The following is a 22,799-nucleotide window of genomic DNA, read 5'->3' on the forward strand; positions in this document are numbered from 1 at the left end:
GTAAGTAACTAGCCACTTTTCTATATTAATTTCTTTTATAATATAGTGCATCTTTATAATATAATGCAATCTTTTATAATATAGTGCATTGAATCGTGAAAGCAGAAGAGTGGTCCAAGAAGGTGGAAATTCGTACTGAAGAAGAAACATCATTAGCTACTGCTCTTGCATGCATTATGTGATTGAGAATACCTAGGAAATGCAAAAGGAAAAAGAACATTTGTGTGTTTCCGACGAAATTTGGAAAAACCAATATGGCATTGTTTTATAAAGCTTGGAACTGTGGTACGAGGAAATGGGAGGGATTTACCTTCTTCAAAGGATCCAAACGTGAGCGGCTTTAGCTGTAGGCTATAAGCGACGGTACTCAGATCGATTTGTCGACGTTCCACGCAGGGCCAGGATCAAATGGGAATTGAAATGAAACTGAGGGAAGTATATCATACATAATAATTTAACATACAGGGACGATCAAAGGATTCACCGTTTTTGGAAGTAATAACGTTAACAGGGAAATACTTTTAAATTATACGTGAAATTGAAAATCCACGTTCACGTGATTTTTATTCCATCGATGCAAATTAAGTAAGCATTCGATATTATTAAGAAAGGAGAAATGCTGAATTCTGTATTTGATATTATTTCTCATAACATTCACGACATGTACTTAAAGAATATTCGTAATATTTAATTAGCGGTTTTCTTAAATATTGAAATTTGGACGAAGAATTCGGTAGCACAAAGTATCTGTTTTTAATACGTTCTCCCATACTTATCGAGAAATACCTTCGTTTTAAACTTTTCGGTATTATCTCCCTCAATCTGCGGGTGCTCTAGTGCACGACTATCTGCGGCGGTTCGAGTAGCCGGGGATGAGTGAGCGGTCCTGTGTGCGTCTATGCGGACAACCCCTATTTTATCTTCATATAATTGGAGATTAGCTCTATAATTCCATTACCTATTTAGATTTATCGTTTGATAGCACGATTACTTATTTTGCAGAGTAGTGGATTATTTTCTTTGGAACAAATTGATTTGGAACATAATATACGAAATATTAGATAATTAGGATTATTTTTTTGCATTCTTCAATAGGGAGTAAATTTCTAGGAAAATGTTTCGGTTCATATAGAAAAATTAAATCAGTCGTGGTACATTGACGTCCAAATTATCCAGATAACTGCATGATACAGCTAAATGGATAATTGAATTATACCGCTAATCTTATTATCGAATTGTCTGCTTCGTTTGATGAGAGGGAAACTCATGAAAAAATACCTTTCTTGTTTTTAAAATAAGAGAAGTGATGTACGTAGAAACGCCCACTTATTCCCGTCCACTTGAGCAGCACTTGAAAAGCGCGCACGGAGAGGAATAACAATGCATCGTTTAATATCATGGTGCTTGACGATAGGTACGAGGGAAGGTATTGCGTACGCGTAAATCGTTAAATTCCGATCAATACTCGTTAACAGGGAAATTTGTAGACATGAAGGATCATATATTTTTGCAAAAAAGAGCAAAATTTTGTCCTTTATAATTTTTCACGATGTCTATGATAAATGTTGAATCAATTCTTTTCCAACATTATCATCCCTCGCGTTATGTATGAGATCTCTCCGTTTTCTTGTTGGATGTCATCACTGTCACTTCTATCGTTTTCTTCCGAATTAATATTCATTTTTTCTAACCGTGTAAATGGAATTTCTCTTCGGTATTACTTATAGCACGAAACTCACTCGTGTTTGGAAATTTTGGATTTTCTCTTAATGAAAAAGAAATAAGTAAGTAAACGGGTTGGTAGTCTGAAATTGTATATTACCAAATCACGAAATGATACATAACAATAATATAATACTTTCCTGGTTTCCTGACTAATTTAGTCGAGGGATCTATTTATACTACTCGAAGTTTCAATACGAAGTGAGCTCAGCTTTGAAAATCTCTTTCCTGAGTTTTATGAATACTTGTTTACTTCATCAAATATCACTATATCGTACGAGGCATACTCATGTACTATTACAAACAAATCCTTTTCATCGCTCTCTTTAAGCAGGCTGGATAAGCATCCAGATCGTTGTGAACGTACTTCTTCTTCATAAAACCGATTGTTTTCGTACGTCCTCGTAATTTGATTATTTCGTTAGTAACGAATTCAATTGTTCTCTCGGAGGTGAAATACGTGAAAGAGAAGGTAATATTAGGTGAGAAAGAAATACGAAGAAAGATATTGTCCGAATACAAGTTTTTTATCATTATGCAATAACGAAAATGAATTTTTCGATAACTTGAGCAATATTCATTTGTTTACAAGAAAAGAAGGTAATATTTGGAAAAAATGTTTTCAAGCAAAATGGAAGTAGATATAACTTCCGAACATGAGAAATGCTTTCACCACAGTCTGAGCTCTTCTCTGATCCGCTGAAGGAGGGTTGTAAGAAGAACTTGTATATATAGTGATATTTGATGAAGCAAACAACCGATCCTAAAACTGGAGAAAGAGATTGTCAAAGCTGAAACGAGTTCTTATTAAAACTTGTAGTAGTATAAATAGGTCCCTCGACTAATTAATCAAAAAACCAGGAAAGTATTATTTTTTTGTTATGTATCATTTCGTGATTTCGTAAAATGCAATTATCTCCATTTTATTTATTTATCTATTTTTTTTTTCTTCTTTTTTTCTTTCTTTCTTTCTTTTATTAAGAGAAAGGCAAAGTGCCCAAATACGCACAAGTCTCATGATATAAGATATAAGTAGTGAAGAAGAATGTCAGATAGGCATTCATACAGTCACGTTAGAAAAAATAAATATGAATTCGGAAGAATACAACAGTAGGGATAGTTATATCATCTAGCAAGGAAACGAAGAGATCTCATTGATGAAAGTGATGAAAATGTTGTAAGAGAATTGCTTGAAAACTAATCATAGATTTCGTAAAAACTAATAAGTACTTTTAAAATATATACTCTGATGTGAGTCGTTGGACCACGTCTGCGCCAATAAAGTTCCATCGATTTGTTGAGAGGTAACGACCGAAAGGACTCAGTGTAGAAATGATTATTACGTTATACGCACATTAATTGCTTACTCGGACGGAAAGGTCGAAAATGAAGTTAATTAAGGGGAAATGAACTTCTCTTTTATTATTGAACAAATATCTTTGAATTCGACATGTTACTTTTCTCTCTTTTTTTTTTCTCTCTTTCTTTACACTTTATAATCTGAAATAAACTAATGAATGTTGTCTATTAATTTTGTTTTTATTTGTTTGCTTAAAATTGACTATCAATAAGAATTAATTTCTCCTTTTTTTTAGCTCTTGAAACTATCATTTCTTTTCGTTTATTACTCGATAATAAGGTATACAGATTCAGAGAAAATCTTTCGCCATATTCATTTCTTTTTTTTTTCGTTGTATCATCTTTTTCTCTATTACGTATCTCATTTGAATGCGCTTTACGCAAGCCAATTTAAATTTCCTGTTAAAATTTCCCGAAAGGGCTAAAAATTCGGAAAAATATACGGGTTGGGAGGAAATGAATTTCTCGATCAATTCCTTTTAATTCGACATAATATCATTCGTTTGAATAGCCGTACGACTAGACGAAATATATCTTTTCCAAATGATCTATAGATGAGGAGCTTTAGCTAGAGGGAATAATCGATTCGAATCGAAACGGCCGTTGAGGGGATGTCCGTTGACATTGCATGTGGAACATAAATCAAAGTAGAATTGAGATGGAATTGAGAAAAGTTTATCTTTATGGTATATTCTATATTTAGTAAAATATATTTTATATAGTAAAATAATATTTGTAATTCCCAAATGCATTATTCAAATGATTTATGTTCTCAGTAAGCGTATAATATAACATTGATATGATGCATCGCCTAACATAGTAGAAATCTATCTTACTTTTCGACTTACCGATCGACATGGCTCAAAGCATAAATTATAAATGTTTTAGGAAGATAGCCTTGCCATGAAATAATCTTTCCTTCTCAATAGAATCTTCTGATTCTACTTTCTTGGTAATGTCAATATTCTCTTTACGAAAAATAAATAAATTTGAATAACCAAATACCAAAAAAAGGTCACTCCCCCAAAAGGGGATAGACATAATTAGATATTACAAAGTAAAATGATCGAAAGGATATGAATATGCAGAATGATTCATAGGAGGAAACAAAGGCAGAGAAATAATCAAAAAGAAAAGTATCATAATAATAAAAAAAAATTATTATCTACGATAGTTTGGATTTAATAATAAAAAGAGTAGAAAAAATGAGTAGGAAAAATAGTAGAAATAAATTTATTAAATATTTTAATCTATCGCGTTAAATCTATCTATATATTAATCTATCGTATTTATTGGAATGCATTACAAGATGTTGATCCTCAATCTTGTAGGCTTCAATATAAATTCTCGCAAGACTCAAATGAAAGAAAATCCAAAATAATATATAAGCCCCCGATCAGCCGCGATAATCGAATGTGCATCATACGTATCAATTTAAACAAGATGCTCTCATATTTGAATTTTTTTATTTCGATCCATCAACCTGAATGTTTAGTCAAGGGTAATTTTTTTATACAGTCAGTTGCAAAAGACGTAATTATTAATAGAAGGAAATAGAACTATCTTCGTTAGTCATTTTTAAGTTCATTGCATATTGTTTTTCATTTGAGTCTTCCTAGAATTTGCATAGATGCCTACAAGATTGAGGATCAACATCTTGTAATGCATTCCAATGATTACGATAGATTGATATATAGATTAGATATTTATGACAAGTTTTCTTCTTTTACAACACTTCATTGCTTTTTGTTTCTATTAGTAGAAAATTATATAAAATAAAATATAATATAATTATAATTATATAAAGAAGTTTCCTTTATAATACACGGACGTATATATCATTAGGATCACAAGTGTTACAGTTCTCTGGTTTTATGCAACTTGATATGGGAAACCAATTTCTATGGCCATTGTCTCCAAAGCAATAAGAATATGGTACGATCAAATTAGAAATTTAAAGCAGAATTTTCACAAATTTTTCTATTATAATTATTACTCGCCGCTAATCAAGAAAATGAAAAATTACTTACAGCAGATTGCCAGGAATAGAATATACTCGTCGTAGTCATTAATATTCCCCTTAAATGGTTCCTTGAATTATGTGCTCGACTCTCCTGGACGTGTATATTTCTATCCTCTTGATATTTTATTCTGTTAAACACACTTCAGAGTTTTCTGAAAATAACAAAAATGTTCAATTAATCTTTTATTATATTTTCTCAGCATCATAATTATTTATTTAAAAATTAGGATCCATATTCAGAATTTTATTTTTATCAGAAAAAAATGTCAGAATCTCCTTAAAACATTCTGAAATGAACTTTCGTTTCAAGCAAATGGATGAAAAATAAAAACTAATTGGTTTGATCGCAAAAGCAAACGAAACCGGTTCGGTTGCGGATATGTGTCTCTCGTAGACAACTCGTCTCTACGTTCGTCTCTTTGTATTCTTATCATGGACTCATGCATCTCTATTCTAATTGATTAGCTGCCCGGCAAACAAGCAATTACTAGTTTCAGACAAGTATTAAAGAGGGATATTAATGGCTACGACGAGTATATTCTATTCCTGGCAAACCACTTAGTTTGTTGGACTCGTCAACAGGTAGTATCATTGAGACAGGAAATACGGAATAATTTCGCGAAATATCAAGCACATGTGCAACAGTTGGCTCCATATACGATTATCCGATTGGTTCGTATAAATGTCTAAAATGAAGTATCCTAATTCCGATAATCCTAATTACGCTTTCTCCTCGGTTTAATTTTAAACAATAATTCAAAATTATGCAACAAGTAAAATATCAATCACTGGTAAAATATAATATCTAATAATAGTAAAAATAAGTTAACCATAGCATGAAAAAATAGTAAGAAACTACGCAATTTTTTATAATCTACTATAAAACAATATATCGTAGTATTGGATATGAACTTGTGTAAAATAGGGCATAACATAACGTTACTAATATAAACTCATAGACACATATATAAAATTATCCTATTGTCTATAACATACAATATAAAGAACACAATCTGATGAAAATGAATCTTCGCGTTAGTTATTCAGAAATTTAAATAAGGTGCAACTTATCAAGAACATAAAGAAAAATACTAGCGAATCCCATTATCGAATCCAGTTATGCAGCCAATGTTCAGGTACTACGGTTTATATACTAATCATCTTTTCTTTCTTAGAGTTTTGTCTGGACACGATGTTGCCTCGATTAAAAATAAATTACTCCCAGTTTTGTCGATTAGCTTTTAATTTTTTCCTTTTTTTTTTCGTTGAATTTTGTCTACATATTCGGAAGAAGTAAATATTTATCAAAAATTGAATTTCTAATGATGCATCCTAAACAAATATATGAAAATATGAATTCAATACCAACTGATTCACTTTCCTAGTACACACTCGTTCGCTTCTTTTCTTCTTGAATTTAAATTTCTTTTTTCACTTTCTTATCTTTCAATTTTCTTTTTCAACTTACATCTATTTATATCCATCTTAATTTAAGAAAGGGCAAGGATAATTCACGAAATAATAAATAAATATATAAATAAATAAGTTCGTAGATGGCCTTCATTACGTATAACATAAGTAAGTCATTGTAAAATTGATATACGTTTCTGAATGGAATTTTCTTTATTCTTTTCAGTCGAAAGGCGAATTCGATACATCCGTTATTACATATATGTATGGACTTATATCTACATATATGTACACTTGTGTATCTATGTATTTTACAATGCCTTACTTATGCTATATATTTTATAGGCCAATTACGAACTTATTTACTTATCTATTTATCTATTCTTTCGTCAATTATATGTGCCATTTTAAAAATTAAGAAGGATATAAATAGATGTAAGTTGATAAAGGAAATTGAAAGATAAGAAAGTGAAAAAAGAAATTTAAATTAAAGAAGAATAGAAACGAACGAGTGTGTACTAGAAAAGTGAATCAGTTGATATCGAATTCATATTTTCATATATTTGTTTAGGATGCATCGTTAGAAATTCAATTTTTGATAAATATTTACTACTTAGACACGATGTTGCCTCGATTAAAAATAAATTGCTTCAAGTTTTGTCGATTAGCTTTTAATTTTTTTCTTTTTTTTCGTTGAATTTTGTCTTCATATTCGGAAGAAGTAAATGTTTATCAAAAATTGAGTTTCTAATGATGCATTCTAAACCAATATATGAAAATATGAATTCCGTATCAACTGATTCACTTTCCTAGTACACACTCGTTCGCTTCTTTTCTTCCGTAATTTAAATTTCTTTTTTCACTTTCTTATCTTTCTATTTTCTTTTTCAACTTACATCTATTTATATCCTTCTTAATTTTTAAAATGTCACATATAATCGACGAGATAATAGATAAATAGATAAGTAAATAAGTTCGTAATTGGCCTATAAAATATATAGCATAAGTAAGGCATTGTAAAATACATAGATACACAAGTGTACATATATGTAGATATAAGTCGATACATATATGTAATAATGAATGTATCGAATTCGCCTTTCGACTGAAAAGAATAAAGAAAATTCCATTCAGAAACGTAGTAGATAAAAGAGAAAATATATACATTAATTTTAAACAGAATGTAATGAACTTACTAAGTAATAGGGAATATAATTGTGCTTCCATTTGTAATTAGAACTTTTAGAACTATTTGTAAGAAAACAGGTAGTACTTAATGAGGCATTACGATTCATAGATTGAAACACACTTTTATAACAACCCTATAGTTAGAAAAACATGGAATCATGTATCTCTATTCTAATTGGTTAACTGACCGGCAAAGAAGCAATATAACTGGTTTCAGACATGCAACTCAACTGATATGTTTGACTCGTCAATCGATAGTATCACCGAAATACCAAATACGGAAAAATATCACGAAATATCCAACACGTGTGCAACAGTTGGATCCATAAACGATTATTCGATTGGTTCGTATAAAAGTCTAAAAAGAAATACCCGAAAACCCTAATTACGCTTCCTTTTCAGTTTAATTTTATACCATAATTCAAAATTATGCAACAAGTAAAATATCAATCACTGGTAAAATATAGTAACTAATAATAATAAAGATCAGTTAACCATAGCATGAAAAAATAGTAAGAAACTATGCAATTTTCTATAATCTACCATAAAACATATTATCGTAGTATTGGAATTGAACTTGTATAAAATAGGGCATAACATAACGACAGTAATATAAACTCATAGATAGATATAAAAAATTATACTATTGTGTATAGCATGCAATGTGGAACAGAATCTTATGATAATGGATCCTCGCATTAAATATTATAAAATTCAAGTATGATTCTACTTATCAAGAACTTGAAAAATGTATCAGGTGATTCCCAAAATCGATTTCAAATATGCGGCCAATTTTCAGATACTACGGTTTGTATGCTAATCATCTTTTCTTTCTTGGAGTTTCGTCGCTTTGGACTCTTTACCGTATCGATTAAATGTTAATTGCTCTAAGTTTCGTCGAATAGCTTTTAGTTTCTTGTTTTTTTGTTAAATCTTGTCTCCATATTTAGAAGAAGCACGTATTTATCAAAAATGGAGGATCCATCTATGCCAATATAAACAAATATAGGAAAATATGAAATTGAGAATGAGTCCACTTACCTAGTACATATAAGCTTGCTTCTTTTCTCGATGTCTCTTTTCTTCTTTAATATTAACTTGATTTTTTATTTTGACTTATTTTTCAATTTTCTCTTTAATTTTACATCCGTGGTTTACTGATGTTCGTATGACATATATGTATACACATATGTGTATATATATGCATATATATATATGTATATATATTTTACAACGCATTGCTTATGTTATACGTATTGAAGGCAAATTATGAGCTTATTTATTTATACATTTATCTATATCCATATGATTCTCAGAAATATATAAAGAGTATATCAGTTTATAGACAAATATATAAATAAATATAGATATGAACATTGGACTTTAATACGTACAAAGTACACAGTGCGGTGAAATATATATATATATATATGTGTGTGTGTGTGTGTGTGTGTATATGCATGTATTTACGTATATATCGAATCAGTCTACCATCTGAAAAGAATAGAGAAAATTTCATTCATAAATTTCATTCAAAAGAAAAGAGAAAATATATAAACTAATTTTTAACAGAATGTAATGAACTTACCAAGTACTAGCACAAATAGTTTTAACTCCATTAATAATTACGCCTTGCAGGACTATCTGTAAGAAAACAATTAGTACTTAATAATGCATTACGATTGATAGATCGAAACACAGTTTTACAACAAGCCGATAATTAGAAAAGGAGACTCAAATATTAACATTCCAAGGGATATTTATATTATTCCAAACAATTCACTAAGCTTTAGTTCAAATAACGCAAATTATAGTATTTCCTCTGGTTAATATTATACAATAATATACCCAAGACAAATTGCTAGATATAATATATAGTGCAAGAAGATAATAAACTATACATCTTTCTATAGTATATTATAAAACGGTATATCGTAGTATTGAACACAAAATTGTATAAAATATAGTATAATGCGTTAATATTAAGTAGCATAAAATTTAAATAGGATTTCACTAACCGATAGCGCGTTTTTTATAACCTTCCAGATAAGTAACATTATCGCGATGGACAGGAACTTACATATTATTCTAAATCGTCCCTCTCTTGAAACCTCCAGGAAGTTGCTTGTAGGACGATTCGAAACAGAATAAATAGTTTATTCAACTTCCGCGGACGGCTCCTAACATCTTTTATATTGACTCGAGCATGCGCTGTTTCGTTTAATCCCCTCTTTTTCATATATTCACGATCCCCAATTATCTCTTCACAATGTTACCAACAATTTTGGATCGATATTACCGTAAAAGGAAGATTTCTGTTTGCTTTTATCTCTGTTTTCTCTTCTTGATTCTTTTTTCTCCATTTGATTCCCCATGTGATTCTCCATACTCGTATCTTTTCGATCATTTCACGATGTAAAAATCGAATTGCGTTTATCTACTTTCAGTTGAGGAAAATTTTTTTGGCATTTTATTTTTCATTTTTTGGCATTTTATTTTTGCATTTAATTTATTTGGCATTTAATTATTCATATTTATTTATTTTGTGCGAAGAGAATGTTGACATTACCAAGAAAGTAGAATTCAGAATATTGTATTTAAAAGGAATGGTAATCTCAGGGAAAATCTCTTCCTACAATATTTATAACTGATGATTTGTGCGATGTAAATCGGTTGACCGAATAACGATGGCTAGAAAGAAGTATAATAGATCTTTACTATGTTGGGGGAAATATTATGTAAATGTTTATTATATGTACGCTTATTGAGATATTTAATCATCCGAGTAAAACATTAGGAAAATGCTGAATAAATTAGAAATATTATGTTACTAGATATATAATGATGTCGTTGCTATACTGAGTTATACGTAATGAGAAATGAACGATTCGATTAAGGTAACATTTTCCGAGGAACTAATTAGTTTGGAATATATGAAATATCAGATAATTGGCAGTATAAGTGGATCGTTCTTTGAAATTTTCCTGTCGGGAATTAATTTTTCGGAAAAAGTATTCCTTCGTATGAAAGAACTAAATTAGTTGTGGTACATCGATCTGCTAATTAATTAATGCAGCTAAATAGCTAATTGAAGTACACTGCTAATCGTATTATCGCATTGGCTGCTTAGTTTAATAAGAGGAGAACGAACGACAAAATACCTTTCTTCTTTTGAAAAAATACCTTTCTTCTTTCGAAAAAATACCTTTCGTCAAAATAAGCGAGGAGATATACGCACGCACACCCACAGAACCGCGGACATATTCCCACTTACATGCTCTAGCGCGGATGAGAGAATATAAGAGCATCAGTGTGTGGAGAAAGATAATAACAAATTGTTTAACACGAACGTACACGACGATACGTATGGAAGAACGTAACGCATACATGCATTTTCATTAAATCTCAATCGTAAGATATTTGCGCTACGTAATAATTTAGTTCGTCCAAATACCTATATTTCTGAAAAACGTACATTATACATTATTTTTAAGTACATGACGTGAATATTCTGACAAATAATTTGGAACATTGAACCAAACACTTCTTCTCTTTTTAATTATATTGAATAATAATATAAACTGACGGTATAACGATGACACGGTGAGATAAACGTACTCTACATATTAACGCATAATTTAAAAGCGTGTCCGGGCTAACGTTATTATCCCGAAGAACAATGAATACTTTGATCGTATACACAGCTTTGATCATTTTCAATGATAAAGCTGCCTGAGTACCATTTCAGTTCCATTTGAATCCAGATTCCCTTTGCAACGGCAAACAAACCTACGATAAATCTTTCCCATAACACTCCATTATATCCTCTATCTAAAGCCACTTACCTTTGAATCCTTTCAATAACGTATATTCCATATCCTCGTATCACCATATGAATGAAGCTTTGTAATACAGCGCTATTTTAATTGACGATTACCTTGAGGCAATACTTTGAGGATCGTCGTCAACACCATTATAAATGTTTGTCCTCTTCTTCCTCTTCTTCCTCTTCTTCCTTGTTAATTGCAACCACGTAACGAAGACGCTATGGAACATAATTATGCGGATCACGTTTGTAAAGGAAATGCCTTCCTTTCGAACCCAGCACGTTGATTATTACTACAGCTAAGAAATAGCAAATATGTTTAGGAAACCGTCGATAATCGTTGATAGTAAAATGCCGCCGATCGTTATTATATAATTCAGTGTCCGCACATAAGATATATGGATATGTATTTTTCTGTTCTTCCTTTTTTTAAATTCGAGTTATAATATAAAGCGGCATGTCATTGCCTAAAAACTGTAACAAGGATCTAAAAATATTAAAGCACAATCTTTTTAGATGATAACACTGGAGAACAACTTCGAACGTCAATTTCTTGACATTCCATAATAGATGATGAATATGTTTTTGACGTAGGATTCTTTGAAAATATTCTCTTATAAATGTATTTGTTCCTGTAAGGTACTATATATTAGGATCATAATAAAAAAGCAGGTACACCTCGTTCTGGTCACTTTGCACACCATATTATTTGTATTATGACCAAAGAAGATATTGTTTACATGAACAACATCTTTGGCTGATTTTGTCACATAGGAATTAAAAATATGTATATTAACGCCCGCAAGATATTTTTGTTATGAGAGAATATTAATAAGAGAATTAATTTCGTTTCATGGAATGTGAATATTTGGTAGGGTGAGATCAATAAAAATAAAGCAGAAGCATTTGTAACAATATTCTGTTATGGAATATGGATATGGTAGTAAAACAGAAATCATAATATGTCAAATTAAAAGAGATCGTTAGAGAAGTCTTAATTAATTTCATCTTCTACCTTTTCGTCTGTGAAAGCAATAAAGATGCATAGAATGTAAAAACTCTGTTTGTTCGGCACCCTCTCGGATGTTAACTGTCAGCAAATAGATGGTAATTTTTTGCGCAATCGTGGTCCATCGACTTACGTAATATAATATATCGTGACCGTGGAACTAACCAATATATTGTAATGATATTTAATTTATATGAATTTGTAGATATTGAAGAGCATATTTCATTACAAAATATTATCCCTTATAATTTTCTACGATATCTGTGATAAGCTTTGCAGGATTTTCATCCTTATCATCATCTATGAGATTTTTCCTGTTTTCATATTCGGTGGTATTACTATTATTGTTACCGTTCTTTTCTGGATTTATACTAGTCTTTTTGAAATTGCTCTTCACTATTTATATCTTATATCATGTAATGTAGTCGTGTTTGTACACTTTGTCATTGTCCTAATAAAAAAAAAAAAAAAAAATGAGTAAATGAATGCGTTGAAAATTTCTTTCTACCTCTAATTGTATGTTACGAAACGACCAAACGATATATACCCAAAGAATATTATTTTTCTGATTTTCGGACTGATTAGTCCAGGGATCTACTTATCTACTCGAAGCTTCATTACGGACTGGTGTCAGCTTTAAAAATCTCTTACTCCAGTTTTAGGATCGGTTGTTTACTTTATCAAATTACCTAACGAACAGAGAAAGAACATTGTTAGCTAGAGAATTGAAATTTAGGAAGTTTAGGAATGATTCTCGTCTATAGAAATCACTCCTTCGTTAACTTTTCAAAAAATATCATGTAAGTGAATACCATATATTTACATACTAAAAATAATTGCTATCTGTATATAATTCAGACGTCCTAAAGAATATTTTCACAACCTATCAATCTGTTAGTACGATTTCAATATTCTCACTATTTCTTCTCCGGGAGAACCTCACGCTTATTTAATGAATCTCGAGGAATCATTGTTTCCATCGCAACATTCGTTTATATCATCGCTATTGGATAAATTTATAAGTGGCCATTTGTATACAATTTATTACATAATTCCAATTATATATTATAGAAATGAAAATAATTCTCTTTACCCATACCATTTTAATTATTAATTAAAATGCGTTTAGAAGAAGCCGCTGTACGATTTAAAAGGAATCATCTGATATATTTCTGGTAATTATACAATTAAAATGAATGAATGTGTATCAGAAGTCTTAACTAATCTACGAATTTTTAATTATTTCGGAGATATACGAGACGAAACGGAGGAGAAAGCAGTTACTATAGACCAGAAATATTGCAATGGAGCCTAATTGATTGCTAGTTGTAATTCCTTCCAAAGAAGATACACAAACTTCAATTACGCTCAATGTGATAATTAAACATTCGACGTCCCAAGTGACATACATTTACATTGTCAGTTCCTGTTCTTCCGTACATTCGACGATACGTCCAACAGGGATAGTGAAAACGCCCGACCATCAATCCAAATAGGATACGTGAACATTTTCCTCTGTAGCCTTATATCTAAATTGTAAATCAATCAATGGTGTGTTTATCGAGTGGTAAGATATCTTCATTATTTAATATAAAATCTATACCATAGGTATATTTTCTAATAATTTAATGAATTTTTACATAGATTTTATGAAGGCGACGAAAGTATTTCTATTTCTAAGAGAATTCTTTTCAAATCTTTCACGTGATATGAAACCCAAGTTGGCGAGAGAAGCATGGTGTATGGAGACAACGTGACGCCATTGCTAGCGCATTATTATACCAATCATCGATCTTGATATTGGATTTTAATAAACGAGATGAGATATAAGTAACTTGTCACGTATATTATCCAATTTTCCATATAATTTGATTCGTATATCTCTAAAATAGATCCAAATTCGTAGATTAGTTAAGACTTATCGAAGTCATTCGTTCATTTCAATCATATAACTATCGAAATTAAATCAGATGAAGCCTTTTAAATGCTACAGCAACTACTCCTAAACGCAACAAAATAATAATTAAAATGTTATGAATCAACAGAATCAATTTCATTTTTATAATATAGAAATGAAATTTTCTACTAAATCTAATCGTGTTTAAACCGTTTGTATTACTTGTAAAGCTGTTCTCTGGGACGTATAATAGCTAGGGATTATTTCGCGTATGACACACATTTGCGTATTACTGGATCGAAAATCACAGAAGGAATGACTTCCCCTGGCGAAGTTAATCTCATGTCGTCCCGTGAGACCAAGCTTTCTAGATTCTAATTCTCTAACTAGAACGCATGGGGATAAAAAATTTCCCCTTTTCTATAATTATGTAATTATATATACTTTATTATGTTATTATATATACTCTTTGTTCAAAGGAAATTATCTCATGTATCTTGGAATATCCTAATGAGAATCTTATATATATCTTATAATAGAATCTAATAATAATTCGTCTCCTTTTTAATTAAAATAAGCACATAAAACTGTAATTACTTGTAATATAATTAATTATTATAATAATAATTATTGTAATTATCAAGACTAATTCCTATGAAATTAATCGGATATTCATATACGAAATTCGCAATGTTTCTTCTTTCGTAAGTCCAACTTATACTTAAAAATAGTATTCTAATATTATTAGTTACTAATGGTATCACAATTTTCGTACCATGTAAATACTACGTAATTCTTATCGTCAACAATTCTGTCGTAAGAAAATCTTTTCGTCGAAATTTATATCTACTTCCATATTACTTGAAAACATTTTCTCAAAATATTACGATCTTTTTTTGTAAACAAATGCATATTGCTCCAACTATCGAAGAACTCCTTCTGTTATTATACAATAATAAAAAACATGTATTCCGAGAAAATCTTTCGTCATATTTCTTTGCTTCCTAATATTACTTTCTTACCTTTCACGTATTTTCCCTCCAAGAGAACCACACAATTAGTTAATCAAGAAATGGTCAAATTACCAGGATATATGAAAAGAATATCAGTCGGTTTTACAAAAAAGAAGTACGGTCACAACGGTCCGAGGGCTTCTCTGCAATGGCACGCGAATACGCCTCGTACGATGCAGTGATATTTGATGGAGTAAACAAGCAATCATAAAACTGAGGAGAGATTTTCGAAGCTAAACTCACTTCGCATTGAAACTTCTAGTGGAATAGATAGATAACTGGACTAATAAGTCAAAAAATCAGAAAAGTAATATTCTTTTGGTTTATATCCTTTCGTAATTTCGTAATATACAATTTGAGACTATCAATCCGTTTACTTACTTATTTCTTTTATTTATTAAGAGAATGGCAAAATTTCCAAACACGAGTGAGTTTCGTATCATAAGTAATACCGAAGAGGAATTTCAAGTAGACATTTATACGATTAGAAAAAATGAATATTAATAGGGAAGAAAACGAGAGAAGTGATAGTGATGACATCAAGCAAAAAAAACGGAGAGATCTCATATATACTGCGAGGGATGATAATATGGAAAGAGAATTCATTCAACATTTATCATAGACATCGTAAAAAATTATAAAGGACAAAATTATGATTTTGAATAGGCGCACATAGAATCTAACACTGTTATAATTTTCCTGCAGCTTAGTAAAGATCTATTATACTTCTTTCTAGCCATCGTAATTCGGTCAATAGATTTCAATTCGGTCAATGTCAACATTCTCTTCGCACAAAATAAATAAATATGAATAATTAAATGTCAAAAAAATTTTCCTACTCGGGAAGTAGATAAACGCAATTCGATTTTTACATAGTGAATCACATGTGGAATCAAATGGGGAAAAAAGAATCAAAAAGAAAAAAAAGAAATAAAAGCAAAAAGGAAAGTTCCCGTAAACGGTAGTATCGATCCAAAATTATTGCTAACATTATGAAGAGATAATCGGGGATATTAGCTTCGTGAATATATAGAAAAGAGAAGGTTAAACGAAACAGCGCATGCTCGAGTCGATATAAGAGATGTTGCTAGCCATCCGCGGAAGTTGAATAAACCGTTTATTCCGTTTCGAATCGTGCTACCAGCAAGTTCCTGCGAGTGTCCAAATAATATTCCAAACAGAAACGAATCAGAATAATATATAAGCTCCTGACCAGTGAAAATAGTGGATAGTATCTAGAAGATTCTGCAGAACACACTATCGGTTAGTAAAATGTTATTTGAATTTTATACCGTTTAATATTAACGTTTTATACTGTATTTTATACAATTTTGTGTTCAATGCTATACTGCTTATATTATACTATACTTTATAATATACCATCATATGGTTTTATAATATACTATAGAAAGTTGTATATCTTATTATTATTTTACACTATATATTACACCGTGCAGTTTTCTTGGGTATATTATTGTATAATATTATACAGAGAAAGTATTATAATTCGAGTTATTTGAACGAAAATTTAGTGAAATATTTGGAATAATATAAATATCACTTGGAATGTTAAATTTGAGACTCCTTTTCTAATTATCGGATTGTTATAAAAGGGTGTTTCGATCTATGAATCGTAATGCTTCATTAAGTACTACTTGTTTTTTTACAGATAGTTGTAAATGTTCTGATTATCAATGGAAGCACAATTATATTCCCTATTACTTAGTAAGTTCATTACTTTCTGTTTAAAATTAATTTAAATATTTTCTCTTTTATCTACAACGTTTCTTAATGGAATTTTCTCTATTCTTTTCAGTCGAAAGGAACATTCGATACATCCATTATTTCATATATGTATCGATTTATATTTATATATATGTTCACTTATCCATCTGTTTTTTCTATAATGCCTTACTTACGATGTATATATTAGAGGCAAACTACGAGCGCATATATTTATATTTTTATCTATTATTTCGTAAATTATCTGCGCTGTCTTATTAATTAAGAAGGAAGTAAATAGATGTAAGTTGAAAAAGAAAATTGAAAGATAAGAAAGTGAAAATAGATATTTAAATTCAAGAAAAAAAGAAGCGAACGAGTGTGTATTAGGAAAGTGGATCAGTTGATATCGAATTCACATTTTCATATATTTGTTTAGGATACATCATTTGTAATCAAATTATTGATAAACATTTACTTCTTCGGAATATGAAGACAAAATTGGCGAAAAAAAAGAAAATAATTAAAAGTTAATCGAAAACTTGGAATAATTTATTTTTAATCGAGGCAACATCGTGTCCAGACCAAACTTTAAGAAAGAAAAGATAATTAACAATTAAACCGTAGTACCTGAACATTGGCTGCATATTTGGATTCGATAATGGGATTCGCTAATAATATTCATTATTTTCTTGGTAAGTTGCATCTTATTTAAATTTTATAGTATCTAACGCGAAGATTAATTTTCATAAGATTTTGTTCTGTATATTGCATGCTATGGACAATAGGTTAATTTTATATCCTATCTATAAGTTATATTAGAGACGCTACGTTATGCATTATTTTATACAACTTCATATCCAATACTACGATATATTGTTTTATAGTAGATTATAGAAAATTGCGTAGTTTCTTATTATTTCTTCATGCTATAGTTAACTTATTTTTATTATTATTAGATACTATATTTTACGTGTGAATTATCTTTTACTTGTTGCATAATTTTGAATTATTGTGTAATATTAAACCGAGGAGAAAGGCTAATTAGGGGTTATCGGAATTAGGATATTTCTTTTTAGACATTTATACGATCCAATCGTATAATCGTATATAGAGCCAACTGTTGCGCATCTGTTTGCTATTCCGTGATATTATTCCGTATTTGCTATTTCAATGATACTACCTGTTGAAGAGTCTAACAAACTAGGTGAATTGCTTGTCTGAAACTAGTAATTGCTTGTTTGCCGGTCAGCTAATCAATTAGAATAGAGATTCATGATTCCATGATAAGAATACAAAGAGACGAACGTAGAGACGACGTGTCTTCCGGAGACACATATCCGCAACCGAACCGATTTCCTTTACTTTTGCGATGAGACCTATTAGTTTTCGTTTTCAATTATTATACTATCAGTTTGCGTGAATCTAAAGTTCATTTCAGAATGTTTTAAGGAGATTCTGACATTTTTTCTGATAAAAATAAAATTTTGAAAATGGACTCAAATTTTTGCATAAATAATTTGGACGCTGATTAGGTATATTAAAAGATTAATTGAATATTTTTTATATTTTCGGAAGACTGAAGTATGTTTAACAAAAAAAGATATTTAAGGCATCAAAATTTTTTCAGGATCAATATTTATTAATGTCAATATGAAAATCATTCCATTGTAATAGTTCCAATAGAACTATTCGGAAGGAGTAAATTAAAAATATTTGAATGTTCATATATGTGATATATACTATTGATATTATCGTTATTGACATCAGTATTCATATAATGGAGCTTCTCGGAAAAATTAGTAAGACAGATCTATCGAAATAATTATATCGATCTTCGTTTATATCAGTATATGTGTACGTACTTATTTCTAATTTTTGTTCGTAGATGATTGTGATAATTGTTCCTTTTCACGTAGTAATTGTTTCACACGATCGAATCGACGGAGGAAATATAGAAATTTGTATAAAGAGAAATAGAAGGAAAAAGGTTTTTGATGCGGTGTTACCACAGATTGTTGAAAGTTGATATTCTATATGCAAGTCGAAAAGAGTCAATTGCAGAACAGAAGGAAATTATTAGAGAAAAATAATAATGGCTGCTATATACATCCATTCCTGGCAAACTACTGTAAGTAATTTTTCATTTTCTTCATTAACGAGTAATAATTATAATAATAAAATTTGTGAAAATTCTGCTTTAGTTTTCTAATTGGATCATTTTGTAGTCTCACTGATATGGAGACAATGATCACAGCGATTGGCTTCCCATATCATGTTGCATAAAACCAGAGAACTTTAACACTTTTGATCCTAATGGTGCATACGTTGGTGTTTTATTAAGGAAACTTAGTAAAATATTTGCAATAATATAAAAACACGTTTGGATGTTAACATTTAACAGTCTCCTATTTTAATTAATTAGGGTTATTACAAAAGTGTATTTCATTCGATCAATAGCGATAGGATACTACGTCTTAAGAGTTATCATGAATTGTACCTTCCAAAATCTTTAATAATAATAATTTGCTTAATTACGTTTATTCATAGAGGGAGGCACAGCCATTTTCGCTAATTCATTACATTTTTTTACAATTACCTTAAAGAAAAACTTATTCAATTTTTTCTTATGTACACGTAGGTGAATGTAATTTTCTTCATTCTTTGCAGGCGGCAGCGAAAGAACTTCGATGTTTATTCGTCGGAGTACAAAAAACTGATCTGGTAACTCGCAATCTAAAAGTCCAAGTCATTCATTTGTTGATTTTACACGCTACCAACAACTGCCATTTTTAAATTTAAGTCTAATAGAAAATAAATTAAAATTGTTTGATATACCGTCTGTGTTCCATAGCATGTAATGTTTAGCGAAATCTACTATTGCTTAAACAGTGAATAGTTTAACTCGTCGTACATTTATATCGTTTAAATGAGTTTAAAATTATCAAAAGTATTAAGTTTGAAGTTTTCACCTTTAAAAAGTGAGAGCGAAGCGTCAGTCATTCCAATGTTCGTTTTTATTGGCATCACACGCAGCTACGAAACTCAGATGCAAGTATTCCAATATGAAAATCATAAATTATTTACATTTTAGCTTAAAATTATTTTATGTTATTCGCGCGTTACGATATTCGTAATGTTTAAGCGAATATACTATCGTTTAAATATTACGGTTATGAAAATAATTCAAAGGGTTAAAAAGTGCAAAGGGTTAAAAAGAAAAATAATTGTTACAAAGTAGCCTGAAAAAAAAAGCAAACAAATATGTATTCAGAAAGTATTACAATTTCATATTCTCTATGTTTGCGGTATATGTAAACTGGATTTTTGATTTATATTTACTTTTCTCTTAATTTTTCAGAAATTCTCTCAAAAATTTATTAATCCTGCTCGGAAGAAAGATAAATAAGCATAAATTTTCATTTCTTGAATGAATTCTGAATACCTATTTATTTGCTTTTTTCTTTTGTTCTTTTCTTTTTAATTAAAATTCCTTTTTTTAATTTATTTTATGGTTTAATTTTCTTTTTAATCGTAAATTGATTTACATACTTAGAGATGCATACGCCGAGATAAATAGTTTATCATAATATATTAAATATATATGTTGACAATTATATTAATATGTATGTATACAAATGTATTTAATTGTTATACTATTATGTTATATGTGTGTTTGTGTGTGTATGTTTAAACACACATACACATAAAGTCTGTATATAAGAATAAGTGTTATACGAAATTATCGCTAATGTAAATTTTAACAGTATGTAATAAACTTAAAGGCAACTACAAAAATAGCTCTACATCCCTGTATTATTAATTACGTTTTACGCAACTGACTGTAGAAAAAAAATTATCCTTGACAAATGCATTCAGATTGATAGATCGAAACAAAAAAAAATAGTAATATGATTTATTTTAACGAAAGCATCTTGTTTAAAGTGATATGTACCATAGAAATATCATTATGCCGCCTGATCGGGGGCTTATGTATTCTTTTGGATTTTCCCTCTCTTGAATCTTCCAAGAACTTGCATGGAAGACTACTAGATTCAGTACCAACATCTTTAATCCGTTTCAATGAATACAATAAATTCAAGTATCAAATCAAGGTTTTCCTATCATTTATTTCTGTCATTATTTTTCATTCATTATCGAGATATTATGTCATCCACGGTTATCTCATTACAATGCTGCCAATAATTTTGAAACGAAACTATCGTAAATGGTGAATTTTTTTTTGTTTTTTCGTTCTTTTCTCTTTTTGAGTCCATCTCTGCTTTTGATTCCTCCTATCGATCATCCTCCATAACTATATCTTTTCGATTATTTTACTTTGTAAAAATTTAATTTTGCTTATCTCCTTTTTGGGGAGTGAATATTTTTTCGCATTTATTTATTGATATTTATTTATTTTTCGTGAAAAACACAATGACATTGCCTAGACAATAGGATTCAGAAGATTCTATTCAGAAGGAAAGATTATTTCATGGAGAGCTATTTCCTATAACATTTATAAATTATGCTTAGCGCCACGTCGATCAGTTAGTCGAGTAACGATAAATAAAAAAAAGTATGATAGATCTCTATAACGTTAGGCACTCTATTATATCAGTATTATATTATATCTGTGCTTATCGAGAAATGAAATCATTCGGATAATGCATTCGCAAAATACAAATATTATTTTACTAGAAATACAATAAAATCACTGCTACACTCGGTTATACGTAATAAATAATAAATGATTGCAGAAATATAATTTTTTCATAAGAACTAACTAGTTTAGGGCATAACATACGCCATATAGCGCAATACAATATACGCAACCTTGTATATAGTGCATAATTAGCTCATTCTTTTGTTCTTCGCTCGGAAATAAATTTTCAGAAAAATCTACTCGCTCGTATGAAAGAATTGAATCAGTTACGTGGTGCATTGCTTTGCAAAAGACTTAACTGGCTAGTTAAATGATGCAGTTAAATAATAATAATAAAGTAATTGAATTATATAGCTTATCGTATTATTCAATTGTCTAGTCGCTTTGTTGAGAGGAAAACAAATTAGAAAATTCCTTTTCTTTTTCTTTTTTTTTTTGAAAATGAGACAACAGGTGTGCGTACACACGCACACAAGACCGCGCACTCATTCCCGGCCACTTGACTTGCGCAGATAAGCGCGCACCACATCACACGCAGATGGAGAGAGATAACGAAGGTTTAAAACGACGGTACTCGACGATAAGTAAGGGAGAAAATAATAGGTATATTCTCTATCATTAAATCCCTATTGAAACGTATCAACAGGGTAATTCGCGCTACGCAGCAAATTACTTCGTCCAAATCGCAATATTGTTTATATCAGTACATAGCCATGTACTTATTTACAATTTTTTGTTCGTGGATGATAGTGATAATTGTTCCTTGTCACGTAATAATTGTTCCACACGATCGAATCGATAAAGGAAGTACGAAAATTTACATAAAGACAAAATAGAAAGCGAAGGATTTATGCTTCATTGTGTACTATGCACCTCTCGGCAACTACCCAAAATATCTTGAATAAATTTAAATCTTGTAAAGAATAATAATGCTTTACTTTCAAGGAATAAAGAGGGTAGAAATGAT

General features: G+C 30.1%; 5 long non-coding RNA genes across 10 annotated transcripts in view; 2 read left to right on the forward strand and 3 right to left on the reverse strand.

Annotated features, from left to right (window-relative positions):
- LOC127070148 (uncharacterized) overlaps positions 1 to 3,249 on the forward strand; it is an 82,342-nt gene extending 79,093 nt beyond the window's left edge. For all 3 annotated transcript variants that reach the window (XR_007784239.1, XR_007784238.1, XR_007784240.1), the window contains one exon: positions 85 to 3,249. This is a non-coding gene — a long non-coding RNA (uncharacterized LOC127070148). The remainder of the gene's footprint in view (positions 1 to 84) is intronic.
- The window catches only part of LOC127070091 (uncharacterized), an 82,380-nt gene that overhangs the window by 42,115 nt on the left and 17,466 nt on the right, over positions 1 to 22,799 (reverse strand). The window lies entirely within an intron of this gene.
- Positions 5,057 to 8,989, reverse strand: LOC127070215 (uncharacterized). Its single transcript, XR_007784360.1, has 2 exons — positions 8,744 to 8,989; positions 5,057 to 5,256 (listed from the first exon to the last, which is right to left on the reverse strand). It is a non-coding gene; the product is annotated as an uncharacterized LOC127070215 (long non-coding RNA).
- On the reverse strand, positions 11,221 to 13,375 carry LOC127070197 (uncharacterized). The gene is made up of 2 exons (XR_007784332.1): positions 13,085 to 13,375; positions 11,221 to 12,988 (listed from the first exon to the last, which is right to left on the reverse strand). It is a non-coding gene; the product is annotated as an uncharacterized LOC127070197 (long non-coding RNA).
- Positions 15,846 to 20,529, forward strand: LOC127070211 (uncharacterized). 3 transcript variants are annotated; one of them, XR_007784354.1, is made up of 4 exons: positions 15,846 to 16,710; positions 17,117 to 17,172; positions 17,264 to 19,300; positions 19,840 to 20,529. It is a non-coding gene; the product is annotated as an uncharacterized LOC127070211 (long non-coding RNA). The 3 variants fall into 3 exon arrangements; XR_007784353.1 differs by having other exon boundaries at positions 17,264 to 17,472; positions 17,609 to 20,529; XR_007784352.1 differs by having other exon boundaries at positions 17,264 to 20,529.

Source organism: Vespula vulgaris, chromosome 17, assembly GCF_905475345.1.
Source record: "Vespula vulgaris chromosome 17, iyVesVulg1.1, whole genome shotgun sequence".
Lineage (NCBI taxonomy): Eukaryota > Metazoa > Arthropoda > Insecta > Hymenoptera > Vespidae > Vespula > Vespula vulgaris.